Here is a 17,811-nt window from a genome sequence, read left to right on the forward strand (position 1 = left end):
TTTGGCGAGTAATCATTACTCTAGTCTACAAAGGGCAAAACGAAAACAAATAGTTCCTCCTCTGGATTCTGTTAATCATTGGGTCTGCTGATGTCTGCTGACCAAATCCTCCTGTTGTACAGTATTCCAGTCTGCAATTAAAACAGTGACCAGGTTGTAAGGGTTCAAACAAATTATGAGCTGGATTGTCGTTTAGCTTTGTCAACCTAGTCAGGGGAGCTGAGGTTAATATAACCCTGCAGAACGTTACATTAGCAGCTTCAGAGTCTCACTAGGGGCCGTGAACCATGACCTCATCCATAGACATACACACACAGACTCCCCAGAGGTTCTGTAGATTGATTTAGTGCCTCAGCATGCTGCTGCTGCTGCTGTGTGAATAGCGTCAGCAAAGAGGAAACTGGCTCCTGGAAAAACATGTTAATTGGTTGCGAGGCACCATGGGGTGGTGGCACTCGCTGGTCCAGACCCCAGGGCGCGAGAGGAGGTGAGAAGAGGGGAAGAGAGGTGCAGGGAGAGGGGAGGAAAAGAGATGGAAGGGAGCAGAGCTGCACGGAGAGAGGAGTTGCAGAGGAGCGGGTAGACGGGAAGGTGCAGGTAGCAGGTGGAGAAGTGGGCAGGAGAAAAGAGGAAGAGGGGAGGTGTAGGGAGATGGGAGATGCAGAGAGAGGCCCGAGTAGTGGCCAGGAGAGGGAGAGGGAGAGGGGAGATGTAGGGAGATGGGAGATGCAGAGAGAGGCCAGAGTAGTGGGCAGGAGAGGGAGAGGAAGAGGGGAGGGGAGGTGTAGGGAGATGGGAGATGCAGAGAGAGGCCAGAGTAGTGGCCAGGAGAGGGAGAGGAGAGGGGAGGTGTAGGGAGATGGGAGATGCAGAGAGAGTAGTGGCCAGGAGAGGGAGAGGGAGAGGGGAGGGGAGGTGTAGGGAGATGGGAGATGCAGAGAGAGGCCAGAGTAGTGGGCAGGAGAGGGAGAGGGGAGGGGAGGTGTAGGGAGATGGGAGATGCAGAGAGAGGCCCGAGTAGTGGGCAGGAGAAAAGAGGAAGAGGGGAGGTGTAGGGAGATGGGAGATGCAGAGAGAGGCCAGAGTAGTGGGCAGGAGAGGGGAGGGGAGGTGTAGGGAGATGGGAGATGCAGAGAGAGGCCAGAGTAGTGGGCAGGAGAGGGAGAGGAGAGGGGAGGTGTGGGGAGATGGGAGATGCAGAGAGAGGCCCGAGTAGTGGGCAGGAGAAAAGAGGAAGAGGGGAGGTGTAGGGAGATGGGAGATGCAGAGAGAGGCCAGAGTAGTGGGCAGGAGAGGGAGAGGAAAGGGTAGGTGTAGGGAGATGGGAGATGCAGAGAGAGTCCAGAGTAGTGGGCAGGAGAGGGAGAGGAGAGGGGAGGGGAGGTGTAGGGAGATGGGAGATGCAGAGAGAGGCCAGAGTAGTGGGCAGGAGAGGGAGAGGTGTAGGGAGATGGGAGATGCAGAGAGAGTAGTGGGCAGGAGAGGGAGAGGGAGAGGAGAGGGGAGGTGTAGGGAGATGGGAGATGCAGAGAGAGTAGTGGGCAGGAGAGGGAGAGGGAGAGGAGAGGAGAGGGGAGGGGAGGTGTAGGGAGATGGGAGATGCAGAGAGAGTCCAGAGTAGTGGGCAGGAGAGGGAGAGGAGAGGGGAGGGGAGGTGTAGGGAGATGGGAGATGCAGAGAGAGGCCAGAGTAGTGGGCAGGAGAGGGAGAGGAAAGGGTAGGTGTAGGGAGATGGGAGATGCAGAGAGAGTCCAGAGTAGTGGGCAGGAGAGGGAGAGGAGAGGGGAGGGGAGGTGTAGGGAGATGGGAGATGCAGAGAGAGGCCAGAGTAGTGGGCAGGAGAGGGAGAGGTGTAGGGAGATGGGAGATGCAGAGAGAGTAGTGGGCAGGAGAGGGAGAGGGAGAGGAGAGGGGAGGTGTAGGGAGATGGGAGATGCAGAGAGAGTAGTGGGCAGGAGAGGGAGAGGAGAGGGGAGGTGTAGGGAGATGGGAGATGCAGAGAGAGTCCAGAGTAGTGGGCAGGAGAGGGGAGAGGAGAGGGGAGGGGAGGTGTAGGGAGATGGGAGATGCAGAGAGAGGCCAGAGTAGTGGGCAGGAGAGGGAGAGGAGAGGGGAGGGGAGGTGTAGGGAGATGGGAGATGCAGAGAGAGGCCAGAGTAGTGGGCAGGAGAGGGAGAGGAGAGGGGAGGTGTAGGGAGATGGGAGATGCAGAGAGAGGCCAGAGTAGTGGGCAGGAGAGGGAGAGGAGAGGGGAGGTGTAGGGAGATGGGAGATGCAGAGAGAGGCCAGAGTAGTGGGCAGGAGAGGGAGAGGGGAGGGGAGGGGAGGTGTAGGGAGATGGGAGATGCAGAGAGAGTCCAGAGTAGTGGGCAGGAGAGGGAGAGGAGAGGGGAGGGGAGGGGAGGGGAGGTGTAGGGAGATGGGAGATGCAGAGAGAGGCCAGAGTAGTGGGCAGGAGAGGGAGAGGGAGAGGAGAGGGGAGGTGTAGGGAGATGGGAGATGCAGAGAGAGTAGTGGGCAGGAGAGTGAGAGGGAGAGGAGAGGGGAGGTGTAGGGAGATGGGAGATGCAGAGAGAGGCCAGAGTAGTGGCCAGGAGAGGGAGAGGAGAGGGGAGGTGTAGGGAGATGGGAGATGCAGAGAGAGGCCAGAGTAGTGGGCAGGAGAGGGAGGGGGAGAGGAGAGGGGAGGTGTAGGGAGATGGGAGATGCAGAGAGAGGCCAGAGTAGTGGGCAGGAGAGGGAGAGGGAGAGGAGAGGGGAGGTGTAGGGAGATGGGAGATGCAGAGAGAGGCCAGAGTAGTGGGCAGGAGAGGGAGAGGAAGAGGGGAGGGGAGGTGTAGGGAGATGGGAGATACAGAGAGAGGCCAGAGTAGTGGGCAGGAGAGGGGAGAGGAGAGGGGAGGGGAGGTGTAGGGAGATGGGAGATGCAGAGAGAGTAGTGGGCAGGAGAGGGAGAGGGAGAGGAGAGGGGAGATGTAGGGAGATGGGAGATGCAGAGAGAGTAGTGGGCAGGAGAGGGAGAGGGAGAGGAGAGGGGAGGTGTAGGGAGATGGGAGATGCAGAGAGAGTAGTGGGCAGGAGAGGGAGAGGGAGAGGAGAGGGGAGGGGAGGTGTAGGGAGATGGGAGATGCAGAGAGAGTAGTGGGCAGGAGAGGGAGAGGGAGAGGAGAGGGGAGGTGTACGGAGATGGGAGATGCAGAGAGAGTCCAGAGTAGTGGGCAGGAGAGGGGAGAGGAGAGGAGAGGGGAGGTGTAGGGAGATGGGAGATGCAGAGAGAGTAGTGGGCAGGAGAGGGAGAGGGAGAGGAGAGGGGAGATGTAGGGAGATGGGAGATGCAGAGAGAGTAGTGGGCAGGAGAGGGAGAGGGAGAGGAGAGGGGAGGTGTAGGGAGATGGGAGATGCAGAGAGAGTAGTGGGCAGGAGAGGGAGAGGGAGAGGAGAGGGGAGGGGAGGTGTAGGGAGATGGGAGATGCAGAGAGAGTAGTGGGCAGGAGAGGGAGAGGGAGAGGAGAGGGGAGGTGTACGGAGATGGGAGATGCAGAGAGAGTCCAGATTAGTGGGCAGGAGAGGGGAGAGGAGAGGAGAGGGGAGGTGTAGGGAGATGGGAGATGCAGAGAGAGTAGTGGGCAGGAGAGGGAGAGGGAGAGGAGAGGGGAGGGGAGGTGTAGGGAGATGGGAGATGCAGAGAGAGGCCCGAGTAGTGGGCTGGAGAGGGAGAGGAGAGGGGAGGTGTAGGGAGATGGGAGATGCAGAGAGAGTCCAGAGTAGTGGGCAGGAGAGGGGAGAGGAGAGGGGAGGGGAGGTGTAGGGAGATGGGCGATGCAGAGAGAGGCCAGAGTAGTGGGCAGGAGAGGGAGAGGAGAGGGGAGGGGAGGTGTAGGGAGATGGGAGATGCAGAGAGAGGCCCGAGTAGTGGGCAGGAGAGGGAGAGGAAGAGGGGAGGTGTAGGGAGATGGGAGATGCAGAGAGAGTCCAGAGTAGTGGGCAGGAGAGGGAGAGGGAGAGGAGAGGGGAGGTGTAGGGAGATGGGAGATGCAGAGAGAGGCCAGAGTAGTGGGCAGGAGAGGGAGAGGAAGAGGGGAGGGGAGGTGTAGGGAGATGGGAGATACAGAGAGAGTAGTGGGCAGGAGAGGGACTGGAGAGATTGATGTAAGGTAATGTGCTCTGACAGGTTCTCTCCAGCAATAAGCACTCTCCTCGTACACAACAGACCTGCTACAGCTCACCTAACAGCAGATCGTGAGACAAACACAGGTCACTACCCATTCTGCTGTATGCACAAGACTCACTCCTTGTTGTTCCTGTTATTGTTCCTGTTATTTTAATCTGATGTTATGACAGACATTTTGACCTTTTCAGTTGTATTGCTCTTGGAATTTTCCTTTGTAAAGAGAATGGGTGGCAATATGTCTGCATTTGTTCTAATTGTAAACAGAACACTTTTCTCTCCTCTCAAGAGGTTTGTCTGTTTTGCCAGATGGGTGTTTTGATATGTAAAATGTTTTCCTCCACAGCTAATCCACAATCTAAAGAGGCTAATGAGGCCTCATGCCATAGAATTCAAATCCCCGCTAGAGCTGTCTGCACAGGGTGAGTGTATGACACACACAGACATATACACACACATACACACACGCATTTTCCATTGTCTTATTTTTGCCCTACATTGTTCCCTGGATGTAAATAGTGAGCATTAATCAAACCTAGCAAGGCAGACTGAGATGAACAGGACATTAGTGAACACGCTGACAGACATGTCTGTACTTCCTGAGCTCTGAACGCACCCCTCATCAAACATTTCACCCTGAGACTTATTGATGTCATGCTAATTACTTCTCAACAACACAAAATATATATATAAAGGCAACACGCAACGATTTCAAAGATTCATATTAGGAAATCAGTCTATTGAAATAAATAAATTAGGCCCTAATCTATGGATCAGGAAACCAGTCAGTATCTGGTGTGACCACCATTTTCCTTGTGCAGCGTGACACATCTCCTTCACATGTGGCCTGTGGAATGTTGTCCCACTCCTCTTTAATGGCTGTGCAAAGTTGCTGGATATTGGCGGGAACTGGAACAAGCTGGCATACGCGTCGTTCCAGAGCATCCCAAACATGCTCAATTGGTGACATGTCTGGTGACTATGCAGGCCATGGAAGAAATGGGACAGAGTATGTAGGCCATAGAAGAACTGGGACAGATCCTTGCGACATGGAGCAGCAGTGCATTATCATGCTGAATATGGAGTGATGGCGGTGGATGAATGGCACGACAATGGGCCTTAGGATCTCATCACGGTATCTCTGTGCATGCAAATTTCCATCGATAAAATGCAATTGTGTTTATTGTCCGAAGCTTATGCCTGCCCATACCCTAACCCCACTGCCACCATGGGGCACTCTGTTCACAACATTGACATCAGCAAACCGATGCAAAACTCACCCACCGATGCCATACACGCTGTCTGCCATCTGCCCGGTATTCCTCCATGAGGAGCACACTTCTCCAGCGTGCCAGTGACCATTGAAGATCAGCAATTTCCCAATGAAGTCAGTTACGATGCCAAACTGCAGTCAGGTCAAGACCCTCGTGAGGACGATGAGCACGCAGAAGAGCTTCCCTGAGACGGTTTCTGACAGTTTTATGCAGAAATGAATTGGTTGTGCAAACCCACAGTTTCATCAGCTGTCCGTGTGGCTGGTCTCAGACAATCCCACAGGGAAAGAATCCAGATGTGGAGGTCCTGGGCTAGCGTGGTTACACGTGGTCTGTGGTTGTGAGGACGGTTGGTCTTACTGCCAAATTCTTTAAAACGACGTTGGAGGCGGCTTATGGTAGAGACATTACCATTAAATTCTCTGGCAACAGCTCTGGTGAACATTCCTCCAGTCAGCAAGCCAATTGCACTCTCCCTCAAAACTTGAGACATCTGTGGCATTGTGTTGTGTGACAAATCTCCACATTTTAGAGTGTCCTTTTAATGTCCACAGCACAAGGGGCACCTGTGTAATGAACATGCTGTTTAATCAGCTTCATGATATGACCCACCTGTCAGGTGGATGGATTATCTTGGCAAAGGAGAAATGCTCACTAACAGGGATGTAAACAAATTTGTGCACAAAATTTGAGAGAAATAAACTTTTTGTGCTTATGGAACATTTCTGGGATCTTTTATTGCAGCTCATGAAACATGGGACCAACACTTTACATAATGCATTTATCTTTTTGTTCAGTATAATTATCTCCACTGAGTGTTTTCCTCTCTTCTATCGACCCATGAGGTCCCTCTATCTCTCCACCACTCTCTCTCTCTTTCTTGTCTCTCATCCATTCTTTCATTAACCCCAACAGTACATAAACACTTGTATTTCAATCAACACTATATTTCAATCAACGTTTGAGAGTAGCTATTTGGGTAGAGAAAAACATTGATTATTCTCCTTTATGAAAAAAGATTAGCTAGTGGAGCGGTGAAGATAAATTAATCTGTACTTATCTCTCCCCCCCCCCCCCCCCAGGCAAGGAGATGATCGAGATGTACTTTGACTTCCGTCTATTCCGCCTGTGGAAAACCCGCCAGCACTCCAAGATGCTCGAATATGATGACCTTTTGTGACACTGCTCACCTCTGACCTTTGTCAGCCTATTGGCTGTGTATCTCATCACCGATAGCCTATGGTGACGGCTTTCCTTGAGAGGTCCTGGACGGGAGCGCTCTGTTGAAGAGGTGGACGACAGGCTTCAGGTAGTTTTGCTCACTGAGGAGGCTTCGATCCTCTGCTCTCAGACCAAGTGTAGTAGCAATTACTGTCAGGAGGTGAACTATATATTTTCCCCCATCCATTTTCACTGTCTCAACCAAATGCCTCTACTGACAGAGAACCGTGAGGGAGAGAAGGTAAAAGAGAGAAGTGGAAAGATCATCCTTTAGCCTCTGTGTCAAGAGACACAAAATAGAGCTAGATTTGGATCTCGGGAGCCAAGCAAGTCTTCTTTAAATTAGTCATAGAGAGAGATGCAGCTGCAGGGAAGAGAGAGGCTGTGAAAAGGGAGAAGAGATGGTGAAAGAGTTTCTCCCTTACCTACATGTCTGTTGTGAGAACTAGGAGGTACATGGATGAAAGCTTTTTTTCTTCAGAAAAGTACGTAGATCTCCCTTAGGTTGGAAATGTATTTATAAAGTGTGTTGGTTGTTTTCAGAGCTTTAGAGAATAGATTTCCATGATCTATACATCTACCACAAATAGAAGAGAGAGTATACCAATAATTCAAAGTATCTATACATAACACAGCTTTTATTTTTAACTACCTGTATTGGTATTTCTTACGGACTGTTTGAATTGAATAACTCAGGGTTACTGCTACCCCTCGTTTATTACTGGCAGCGGTTGTCACCTCACCGTCATGACAGAATAGGACGGAGATGTCTGTCAGCTACTTCCGATCCTCTCCACCCATCCTCTATGTCAACACATAGAATCTGAGATTTTACAGTAGTTGTCAGGGAAACCATTTATGTCTGACTGTGCACATGTTTGTGCGTGAACGAGGGAGGTTGTTTTATAGATACGATTTTTCATAGACTAGGTCAATTGTAGCTTAAGGGCTCAATTGAATCCGTATCGCGCTATAGCGTGATTTAAATTTAAAGGCAATGTTCCCGGGTTCGCAGAGACTGCATTCACGGCACACGCTGCATATGTTAGCTCAATCGTAAATTACCTTTACTATAGCGCTGAACTTCAGCGATACGGATTGAATCGGGCCATAATACTCATTACGCATTCATTAGTGACACTCTGAACTACAGACACAGGCTTTTCTTTCTTGTAGTTCACACCCAGGGACTGATACCCTTATGCTGTGACCCTTCTGTCTTACTCTGCATTACATTGTTAACTAAACATAACTGTTATCATGAGGTTTATGGAAAGTGGACAAGACCTAGCCTAGATGACTTGTGTCACACTGATTTTGGTAAAAGTGATTATCATTATGTACAGTATACTTACTCATATTTAACTTGTATTGCTGCTTCATTTACTCTCTGTCCTGCATGTGTTTTACTTCATGATTGTATGATGTATTCCCGAGGCGCAATAGCACAAACCAAAATGACTGGAATCATATCTACAGATGTAGTATCTTAATTTGATCACCCTGTTACAGGAAATTAAAAACTTGTAGTGTATTTGAGGTTTAAAAAGGCTTCCTAAATCTGTCATTTCCATATTGAAAATTCAGACTTTATTTTCCCTTACAAAAAAAATGTATCAACTCCTACAAAAATGTCCATTAATTATAATCCACATAATATTTAAAATGTCCTGTTGCTCTAGGATGTATTTCCTGCTGTAGCAAACTGGTTTAAAGGAATCCTACATCTGTAATACACTGCACCCTTCCTGTGAAAACACCACTTTAGTTCTGATCAGATACATAAATTGGATGGTGATAACTCCTTCGCCTTCCTACCTGAAAACTTTGTCTGTGTCCCAAATGGCACCCTATTCTGATATCAAACCAACCTCTCAGTATTATTGTCATCCACTTCCTGTGTATTGTGCTATTGAGTCTTAACTAATGGGCTTCCTGTCCAGCCTATGATACAAATCAGCAGTGATACAGTACATGTCATATACACATGCAGGGCAGTTCTGTGGAGCCTGTAATGATTACTTTCCAACCTTTGCTTGTGCTCAAGTGGCAGAATAACACAATTTAAGGATGATTTTCAAATTTCCTCGTTAAACTATTCCACCAGAGCAAATAAGCTAATGTGTTTGCTGCTCCTCGTGTGTGTGTGTGTGTGTGTGTGTGTGTGTGTGTGTGTGTGTGTGTGTGTGTGTGTGTGTGTGTGTGTGTGTGTGTGTGTGTGTGTGTGTGTGTGCATGCATGCTAACGTGTGAGTGTGTGTTTCTCAGAAACATAGCGGGTTGTGGCACTGAGCTGTGGATCCGTGTGGACATGCTGAATACGGAGAGAGAGAAAAGAGAGAGGCCCTTTTCTTTCTTTTCCTTAACCACTTTTGCTTGTATTCATTAATGATGGTACATAGTGTACACTTCTAAATACTCTCTGTTCACCTTCCTAGAATGAGGGATGCACACCATGTATTTTACTCACTGGTGAAGTCGTTTTAACATGGGGTATTGTATATCTACTCACTTCTCTGTTTGATGTGTACCTTTACAAAACTGTTCATTTGTGTTGTGTGACACACCAAGGATACAACCCCTATATCCTGTAGCAATAGACTTTTTAATATCTCCTATACTGTTATTAGAAAATGTGTTTTGCATTGTTTTGGTCCCAACTGGACACTGTCCCTAAGGCACAGCAATCTCCAACATTACTCACTTTGATATTGAAGTAGAGAGAGTTACAGAGAGAGAGAGTGAGGCAGTGACATATACAGCGTAGCTTTACCTTAAACACATTTGATATGTGCGGTACAGTGCTATAGTAGATGAGCATGTGTGTATCTTGCTCAGCTGGCCTTCCCCTTCCTCCTCTCCTCAGAGTCTTGACTGGTACCTGTCTTTAAGGCAGACCCAGGGACAGATTAGGTTTAAGAATTACCAATACATTAATTATAACTGTATCAAAAGACATCCAATGGGAAATATTTGATGCCTCTGTTTTAACACAAATAGGATTGTAATGGGAAATGGAATACAGTTAATTGAGTACAATCAATGAATTGAGAACAGTGAAACACAGTAAATGAAATCCTTTTTAATGAATCATTGATGTATGGTTATGCTTTAAGATATGGTTGATATATAATATGTGGGATGTGTTCCAAATGGTATATGGACTCCACGAAAGCTAAGAAGAGTACTTTACTGTATGAAGGCTTTCGCAATCTCCTTTGTGAGTTGGCACACTAGAAGTGATTTGTGATGGTAGTTAAGATGTCAGGCATGGATAGATATTAGAACTTAACAGTTGCAACAAAAGAGACATGAATGAGAAGTTTTGTCTTTTTCAGATGAGAGCTAGTCCCTGTGTCCCAAATGGCAACCTATTCCCTATTTAGTGCACTACTTTTGACCAGTAGGGAATGCAGTCAGTGTAATGTATTATACTGGAGCCAGACCCACCAACGCGTGCACTGACTGCTCATCGTGGTTTGACTTCTAATCCTGGCCAATAATTACACAAATCAAGACATCCGTCTTCAACGCCTCACAAGTTCTATTAATACAAAATGAAACCTTCTGTCATCACCAATAATAAAATAAGAACTTACATCCTTACATCCTATTTTTAATTGATGAGTTTATCCCACATTGATTCTGCTGCCACTTTATCCAGAGAGATTATATGCATCCCAAATAGCACAACATTCCCTATATAGTGCATTACTTTTGACCAGTGCCCTATGGGGAAAAGGGTGTGATTTGGGACTCAGCCGTTGCTTGGTTCTCTGCTCTCTGCACTCTGCTCTGTGTTGGGGAAGCTGATTTGAGTTTTGATGATTGATTGATGGAGCTCTGATTGCTCTGACGCTCAACGATCTCATATTGTCTGTCTTATTGAACTTTCTTCAAAGTCCTGTAGGGGCCGGTGCATTGCATTTTCAGTAGATCTGTGTAGCATCCTACAATTCAAAGAGAGATCTTAGCAGTGATAACTATTACTACTGTAAATCTTTAGTCAGGTTGAATCTCCAAATGTCTTGATAAAAGTATTGTTTGATATGATAATTATCATAGTGATAATGATTGATGTCTCTGGGGATTTTGATACTAGGATACTAAAGGATATACACTGGGTAGTGTACTTTTAGCCGTACAGTGCATTGGGAAAATCAGACCTCTTTTTCCACATGTTGTACAGCTTTATTCTAATATATATATATTAGATATATATATATATAAAATCATTTAGCAGTCTAATCACACTACCCCATAATGACAAATCAAAAGTAGGTTTTTATAATACAGAAATACCTTATTTACATAAGTATTCAGAACCTTTGCTATGAGAGTCGAAAATAAGCTCAGGTGCATCCTGTTTCCATTGATCATCCCTGAGATGTTTCTACAACTTGATTGGAGTCCACCTGTCTAAGGTCCCACAGTTGACAGTGCATGTCAAAACCAATGCCACGAGGTCGAAGGGATTGTCTGTAGAGCTCCAAGACAGGATTTTGTCGAGGCACAGATCTGGCGAAGGTTACCAAAAATATCTGCAGCATTGAAGGTACCCAAGAACACAGTGGCCTCCATGATTCTTAAATGGAAGATGTTTGGAACCACCAAGACTCTTCCTAGAGCTGACCACCCACCCAAACTGAGCATTCGGGGGAGAAGGGCCTTGGTCAGAGAGGTGACCAAGAACCCGATGGTCACTCTGACAGAGCTCTAGAGTTCCCCTGTGGAGATGGTTGTCCTTCTAGAAGGTTCTCCCATCTCTGCAGCACTCCACCAATTAGGCCTTGGTAGAATGGCCAGATGGAAGTCACTCCTCCGTAAAAGGCACATGATAGCCTGCTTGGAGTTTGCCAAAAGGCACCTAAAGAATCTCAGACCAGGAGAAACAAGATTCTCTGGTCTGATGAAACAAAGATTGAACTCTTTGGCCTGAATGCCAAGCGTCACGTCTGGAGGACACCTGGCACCATCCCTACGGTGAAGCATGGTAGTGGCAGCTAAATGTTTTTCAGCGACAGGGACTGGGAGACTAGTCAGGATCAAGGCAAAGATGAGATCCTCGATGAAAACCTGCTCCAGAGCGCTCAGGATCTCCGACTGGGGCGACAGTTCACCTTCCAACAGGACAATGACCCTAAGCACACAGTCAAGACAATGCAGGAGTGGCTTCAGAACAGGTCTTTGAATGTCCTTGAGTGTTCCAGCCAGAGCCCGGACTTGAACCCGATTGAGCATCTCTGGAGAGACCTGAAAATAGCTGTGCAGCAACGCTCCCCATCCAACCTGACAGAGCTTTAGAGGATCTGCAGAGAAGAATCGAGAAACTCCCCAAATACAGGTGTGCCAAGCCTGTAGCATCATACCCAAGAAGACTCAATGCTGTAACCGCTGCCAAAGGTGCTTCAATAAAGTACTGAGTAAAGGGTCTAAAACATATGTAAATATGATATTTCAGTTTTTTATTTCTAATTCATTAGAAAAATGTCAAACTGTTTTTTCTTTGTCATTATGGGGTTTTGTGTGTACATTGATTAGAAAAACAACAACAATTTAATACATTTTTGAATTAAGGCTGTAATGTAACAAAATGTGGAAAAAGTCAATGGGTCTGACTACTTTTCCCGAAGGCACTGTATATCATGAGAATTTAGTAGATTTTTTCTCCTTGCTGTAACTGAACTAACATTACAAGCACTACAGTATGTTTGACATTGTACAACAATGGTACTAACCAGTATAAATGTTTTCAAAGTGTTTTGTCCCCCAGTAAAAAAAATCTCTAATTCTAATCAAGTTGTGTCTTCATTATTTCTATATTGCCATGAAACACATGAAAGAGAGGTCTGAAGAGGGAGGGAGAGGTCTGGAGAGGGAGGGAGTGAAGGAGAGGTCTGGAGAGGGAGGGAGGAAGAGAGAGGTCTGGAGAGGGAGAGGGAGGGAGGAAGGAGAGGAATGGGGAGGGAGAGGTCTGGAGAGGGAGAGGTATGGAGAGGGAGGGAGGGAGGGAAGGAGAGGTCTGGAGAGGGAGGGAGGAGAGGAATGGGGAGGGAGAGGTCTGGAGAGGGAGAGGTATGGATAGGGATGGAGGGAAGGAGAGGTCTGAAGAGGGAGGGAGGGAAGGAGAGGTCTGGAGAGGGAGAGAGAGAAAAGGAGGAGAAAGATCACAAAGGCAAAAACCTGCACAAATTGCCGAGAATGTATATTTCCTAAGCTTTTTCTGGTTTAGAGATGGGGAGTAAGTGTTAAGTGATCGGTAACCATAGCAGTTACTCCACTATATGCCTCCCTGTACAACCCTATGGTTGATAAACTATCTTTACTGAGACACACATACAATTCCAACCTCTTACACACATCTCACTCTCTGGCTGGGCCTCAGCTGGTGCTTATACAGTGCCTTGCGAAAGTATTCGGCCCCCTTGAACTTTGCGACCTTTTGCCACATTTCAGGCTTCAAACATAAAGATATAAAACCGTATTTATTTGTGAAGAATCAACAACAAGTGGGACACAATCATGAAGTGGAACGACATTTATTGGATATTTCAAACTTTTTTAACAAATCAAAAACTGAAAAATACGTGCAAAAAATACAGTTTTATATCTTTATGTTTGAAGCCTGAAATGTGGCAAAAGGTCGCAAAGTTTAAGCGGGCCGAATACTTTGGCAAGGCACTGTAGGTTGTCAGGTCATAGGAGATGTGCTAAAGTGTGTATTTTCACGGAGCGGTGGTTGTTACAGCAGGCAGTGAATAATTGAAGGGACCAATACTGCAAAACAACAACAAAGTGGTGCTGAGGACTCACAGGATTGGCTGGCTGGCTGGCTGGCTGAGAGAGAAAGAGAGAGAGAGCGCTCTTGAAAATGCGTGTATGTGCCTGCGTGTGTGTATGTGCCTGTGTACGTGCATGCATGTCTCAGAGTGGAGTGAAGAATGGCTTTTACAAGCATTTTACAGCTGGACTTTTACAGCAGGTGAGGGCCAGTAAGAACTGTGATCTAGCTACACACCACCCTATGACAGGCAGACACACCACCCTATGACAGGCAGACACACCACCCTATGACAGGCTGACACACCACCCTATGACAGGCTGACACACCACCCTATGACAGGCTGACATACCACCCTATGACAGGCAGACACACCACCCTATGACAGGCAGATACACCACCCTATGACAGGCTGACATACCACCCTATGACAGGCTGACACACCACCCTATGACAGGCTGACACACCACCCTATGACAGGCTGACACACCACCCTATGACAGGCAGACACACCACCCTATGACAGGCTGACATACCACCCTATGACAGGCAGACACACCACCCTATGACAGGCTGACATACCACCCTATGACAGGCTGACACACCACCCTATGACAGGCTGACACACCACAGGCTGACACACTCGGAGGAGCCAGACTGCGTCCCTTTCAACCCTTCCCCTACCGCTGTCTTCACTAATGAAGGGTGCTATACTCCACACTACACAGCATACTGCCTCTCCCCCCTGGCCCCTGCTCTGCCAAAGGCACAGCGTCATTGCACTTCCCTCATAGGATCCGTCCCACATGGCACCCTATTCCCAACAGTATATAGTGCACTACTTTTGACCAGGGCACATAGAGCTCTAATTAAGTAATGCACAATAAAGGGGAAAGACTGCCATTTGGAACACACACTGGGGAGCAGACCCTCCTGGTTCACTTCACTACGCTTCACACCTCACAAGGCTTTACTGTTCCTGTTAAACCCTTAAATCTTAGAAAGGAACTATAAATCATAGTCCTCCTCCTACACAGTGATTTTAATTTATTTTTTCAGCGCAAGACCTCTTTGCCATTTCCACATGACCAATTTATCACCACCATCTTAAAAACATTATCCAACAGTGGTGGTCAGTGCTGTTTAAGATGAGGGAGGATTATAACAACAACAATACGGAGCGTGGCCTTATTTCTATTACAGCATATTGGATGACTGTCATTCATATTCCTTTCACCGAGTTCAATGTAACATTTATAGGTTTGGGCTACTACTGTACATGATGTTGCTACAACCTAGACGACAAATGAAGGTTTACAAGGGGCGCAGGTGTGCAGGTCGAGAGAAATTAGCGTAATCACATTCAATACCACCTTGCACACTCTTGCCTGCATCTAGCTGATCTAAGTTGTAATTGTCCAACATTTGCAAACGAGAGATTCTATTGGACAAATTCAGGTATGTTTATCCTGCATGAATACATGCAATCACAGAACTCAGCAGCATATAAACTGCATGATCACTTGGCTCGTTGTGTATATAATTCCTTCTTGTTTCTACGCTCTTTCCTCCTCTCACCTTTTCCCTTCACTTGTGGACTTCAGTGCACAATACAACAGCTGTCTGTGACCAGGCGGAAAAAACCTTCCAAGCCAAACATTCATAATATAACTGCTAACGCTACACACACCATAAATAATTTCTCCATATTAACGTCATAGTCAATATACTAGAAGTAATGCGTTAGTAAACCTGCTAAAATCATGCAGTACAGTGTACAACAAGTAGTTTATCATTTACACCTGTGGCAATAAATAAAAAAAAACAAAAGCTTAGTTTGACTTGGAAGAGTTCCAGTGTTAGATAGCCACAGCCAGCTAGCTAACATAGCATCCTTCTCTGTTGAGCCAGGTGTTTAAGTAGGCTAAATTACCTAGCTGCATTCGCTAGCTAAGTAAGTGAAAGTTTAAAAGAATATACAATGCATTCGGGAAAGTATTCAGACCCCTTGACTTTTTCCACATTTTGTTACATTACAGCCTTATTCTAAAATTGATTACATTTTTTTTTCAATCTACATAAAATACCCCGTAATGACAAAGCAAAAAAGGTTTTTAGAAATGTTTGCACATTTATTACAAATTAAAAACTGAAATGTCACATTTACGTAAGTATTCAGACCCTTTACTCAGTACTTTGTTGAAGCACCTTTGGCAGCGATTACAGCCTCAATTCTTCTTGGGTATGACGCTACAAGCTTGGCACACCTGTATTTTCGGAGTTTCTCCCATTCATCTCTGCAGATCGTCTCAAGCTCTGTCAGGTTGAACAACTAGCGTCGCTGCACAGCTATTTTCAGGTCTCTACAAAGATGTTGGATCTGGTTCAAGTCCGGATTTTGGCTGGACCACTCAAGGACATTCAGAGACTTGTTCCAAAGCCACTCCTGCATTGTCTTGGCTGTGTGCTTATGGTTGTTATTTGGTGACGTGAATATATTTAGTACTGTTTAATCTAAAAAGGATAGTTTTTTAAATGAAATTCACTGAGGAGGATGGTCCTTCCCTCCATCCTCTGAGGAGCCTCCACTGTTATCAAATATTCTAAAGATTAGATTAAGAATCTCATTGGTTTGTTTCCTTTCCTTGGTAGCATTGAAGATTATTACAAAGTCTGGTCATAAGTAGTGCACTACTGTATACATTTGGGACACACTCCATGTTCCACAATCTAGTTACTACCTCTCAGTGGCCTTCCACCCAAATGAGATCCATACCAGCCCTCACTAGTCCTAACCAGCCCTCACTAATCCTAACCAGCCCTCATTAGTCCTAACCAGTTCTAACCATTCCTAACCAGCCTTCACTAGTTCTAACCAGCCCTCACTAGTCCTAACCAGTCCTAACCATTCTTCACTAGTCCTAATCAGCCCTCACTAGTCCTAACCAGCCCTCATTAGTCCTAACCAGTTCTAACCATTCCTAACCAGCCCTTACTAGTCCTAACCAGCCCTCACAAGTCCTAACCAGCCCTCATTTACCTCCTCACATAATTTAGAGGCACACCATCCTGCACTGGCTGGGATATTATGAGCATCAAGAGATTGTCCAGTATACAATACAAGACCTCCATATTTCCCGATGCGGCATCACAGTTCACACACATAGGCTGAGTGTCTTATGTGATATACCCTGCCAGGTATAATTACATAATACACCCGCCAGCACTGAGCACACAGACCAAATCCTGCTAATAAAAGTGGGCAGAAATAGAGCAGTGTGTAAGTGGACAGCACCGTGCACGACTTTGTCCCAAATGGCACCCTATTCCCAATATCGGCTCTATGGGTTCTGGTCAAAAGTAGTACACTATAATAGGGAATACGGTACCATTTGGGACAAGGTCATGGTTCTGCCCGCTTACACAGCAGGGCTGGCTGACAGTCAGGGACCATGGAGCAGGGAGCGCTCAGCTGTGTCTGCCTGCCCAGCGCTGCCCGGCATCCATCTTCATTACCTGGGACAGGGGAGCCCACTCTGCTGCAGCTTCATCCCACAGCTGAGTCCCATATGACACCCTATTCCCTATAGAGTTCCCTACTTTTGAGTCCTGGTCAAAGGTACTGCACTATATAGGTAATAGGGTGCCATTTGGGATGTATTCCACCTCTATTTATTTAACCTTCATTTTGAGAAGGAGTCATGCTGAGACCAAGGTCTCTTTTACAGGTGAGCCCTGTATACACGTCAATATACACTATACCAGGGCTCTCCAACCCTGTTCCTGGAGAGCTACTGTCCTTTAGGTTTTTGCTCCAACCCCAATCTAGTGCACCTGATTTTAATAATTAGGTGATTGATAAGGTGAATCAGGTTAGCTACAACTGGGATTGGAGTGAAAACCTACAGAAACAGGGGTGGAGTATACAATATACACAGCAATATACAGTCAATATTCACATCAATGCATGAAACAAAACACAATCATGAAGAAACAAAAATGCTCCTCAGTTAAAAGGTCCTCCATCCGCCTTTTGAATTGCCCTAGAGCAGAGGTCACCAACCTTTTCTGAGTCAACATCACGTTCTGAGTCTAAATGCAAGCCCAGATCTACCGCTCAGATTTTCTTTTAACATGACTTAAAAAACATAAGCCTACGCAACATTAACCAATTAAAAACACTTCTGTAGCAATGAGGTTTGTGCAGTAGGCTATTGGCCAAAACATTATCACCACATATCAGCTTTGCTTGAATTTCCCTGCCAATGCATTGTCGTTCGGACCGCTTAAAAAATATATAGAGTATATTTCAACATTTGACATTATATGTTGTATTATATGTTAGGCACAGCTGAGTGAGCACACATT

This window comes from Oncorhynchus kisutch, linkage group LG8 (assembly GCF_002021735.2).
Source record: "Oncorhynchus kisutch isolate 150728-3 linkage group LG8, Okis_V2, whole genome shotgun sequence".
NCBI lineage: Eukaryota > Metazoa > Chordata > Actinopteri > Salmoniformes > Salmonidae > Oncorhynchus > Oncorhynchus kisutch.